The sequence below is a fragment of the Buceros rhinoceros genome, unplaced genomic scaffold (assembly GCF_000710305.1).
Source record: "Buceros rhinoceros silvestris isolate BGI_N320 unplaced genomic scaffold, ASM71030v1 scaffold14922, whole genome shotgun sequence".
Classification (NCBI taxonomy): domain Eukaryota; kingdom Metazoa; phylum Chordata; class Aves; order Bucerotiformes; family Bucerotidae; genus Buceros; species Buceros rhinoceros.
Genome location: NW_010397264.1, coordinates 1,506 through 4,091, shown reverse-complemented (window position 1 = coordinate 4,091; position 2,586 = coordinate 1,506).

Below are 2,586 nucleotides of genomic sequence, written 5' to 3'. Positions count from 1 at the left end.
TCTCGTGGGTTGCAAAGGCTGTGGGGGCAAGTCCCTGCCGCAGCGGCTATCGCTGCGAGGCATCGACCCGTACAGCAGATACTGGTAACACTTTACCTCAACCGTGTAACGTGCTGGAAATTATATTTGTTATATTTAACTACTAGTTGTTGTACTTCACAGCTAATCCATCAGCAGGTCTGACTAATGCTCAGGTAATGGGCACTCAGTAGTTCTGTAGACTAATGCCGGTGGTGGTCGGTCGTACTTTCCTGTCACCAGACTCCGGGGCACTGCTGAAGGCGATTAGAAGACTGACAGTTGTGGCAGTGGTGTCAGCAGAATGGGAACAAGGGAGCTGCAGTACTGGTCTAGCTTGGATTGCTGTTCTGGTTAGGGTGATACCCCAGTGACTGTGGGATCTCTTCTAGCTTAGTACAAAATACGCTTTGAGGAAAAAAGTGAGAAACTAACTCTAGATTCTGAAGAAACATGTTGGTTTCTTCAAGGCTAATTTGTATTTTTCCTCTGACCTTGATATTTACTATGACTGATTTTTTTTTTTTTTTCCCCAGTAGCTGCTCTCTAAATAACAGACTTAATACTGAGTTTATCAGTTGCCCATATATGCTTGTATTTTTCTTCAGGTATTGTGAAAGAAACAAGGAGCTGTGTATCCTTAGAGTAACACAGTTTGTTCTGAAGTATTTTTTCCAATTGCAGTTAACAAAAGCCTCTATGTTTGTACCTTTCCAATCAGCAATTATTTTAAGATACCAAAAGAACATTTTTCTGAAAGTTTTATGCAAATCTTGCCTTTTTAATATGAAAGACGTAATTTGAATTAATTAGCAAATACCCTGCAAATTTTGTAGATGTTTTGTTAATATAAATCGCGAATATTTGTACACTGAAAAAGAAAAAAAACCTAGAGGAGTCTTAATAGCTGCTGTTGCACTAGAATCCTACGTTCTCGTCAAGCAGTTTTTCTTAGTCAACCGATACGTTAATGCAACTGTTTTCCACTATTCAGTTCTAAGCCGAAATGTGATTTTGTTTCGTAGGTGATAGAAAAGAGTATGTTTGCGTTTGGATGCAATAGACATTTCAGCTTATCAAGCTCTTAAAGGAGAATAGGTAGAACATATGTTCATGAACATGTAGATTAAATCCTTTTGTGGCCTTTGTTCCTCCTCTTCTATTTGTTCCCTCCCTTTGCCCCGATGCGTGCAAAAAAATCATTGCTGAGAATGTTGGTCACAATCTTTTGTCTCTCCTTGGCTGTGGTTTTGGTCTCTTGTGCATAGGCAGGTGTTAGAACTAGAATAATCATTTCTAGAAATACACCGTGGAAGCAGAATGCTCAATTACACTGTGTTCTTCTGGTGCATTTACACATTGTATCACACTAAAAAGTACAACTGGCTGCTATGGTTTTTTAATACCTGTTTCATTTTGGTAAACCCCAGCCTTTTTACTAATATTTGACCTGGTTAAATCTTGTTAATCTGTTTGAATTGTATTTGTTAATAATGCAAATATTTCTAATCATCTTAAGAGTAAAACACTTCATTTTTGTTAATGGTTTTGGGGAAGGATTCTAACCAAACCAGTTTGAAGAAAAATATGAACATGTGCCATTGTATTATAACACTATCCACTTTCTTGACAGTTAAAGTCTTTTTTTATTTTTTTGTAGCATGTAATGTATATGTTCATAGTACGTGAAGTAAATAAAAGTATAGCCAAAACTTGGACTTGGTGTCGTTCTCGGCTCTCATTGGAAGACTTGCATTTCATCCTCTAAAAACAGAGCTAAATATACAAATTAATACCAGCAAGAATCTCACGCAGGAGCTCACTAGCATTCAGAAGGCTTCACGCCACTTTCTTGGTTGCTACGGTTTCATGGAGTCCTCAGGTGGGACATCACCTGTTTAATGAGTGACTCTGTGTTGAAGTGCACGGAGATGCCAGCCAAGTTTTCCTGTGATGTCTTCACGCAGCAAAGATGATTCTATCATCTTCAGATGGAAAAAATAAGAATTCTCATTGATAAAAGTACTGCCCTAGCTTTGCTCCAGACAAGTTGGCTGCAGCAGAGCTGCAGTCCAAGAGTGCCTTTTAATGAGATTACCCAAGATAATTTAAGAGCTCCCTGCAGCCAGAAGGAAGAGGTTCTGTACACCCTTCCACACTGCCCAGACAGCCACAGCCTCCTGCTACTGAACCTCAGGCTGCCGAACTTCTTGGTGAGCTGAGGTAACTTGGGGCTTATGCAGAAAACTATTGCCCCTCCTGTCCTTTCCCCCCCTCCTTCCACAGTGGTTTTCAGCTGCTGAATCTACTCCTGTAAAAGTTGAGGGTGCAAGGGACAGAAAGGATTGCATCAGCAAATTATGCTCCGAGTCTTTCCCTGTTGATTCCTCATGCTTTGCCCAATCCCTGACCAATTTTCAAATATTTACATGCCATCTCTAGCAAGTGCATTCAAAAGTGTTTGAAGCATTGAGCCAACAGGCTGTAATTCAGCGAGCACATCGAGCATGCACCTCAAGTGGCCTGGTTTATCTGTCCTGCTGAGCTCTCTGCCCCTTGAGCACCTGC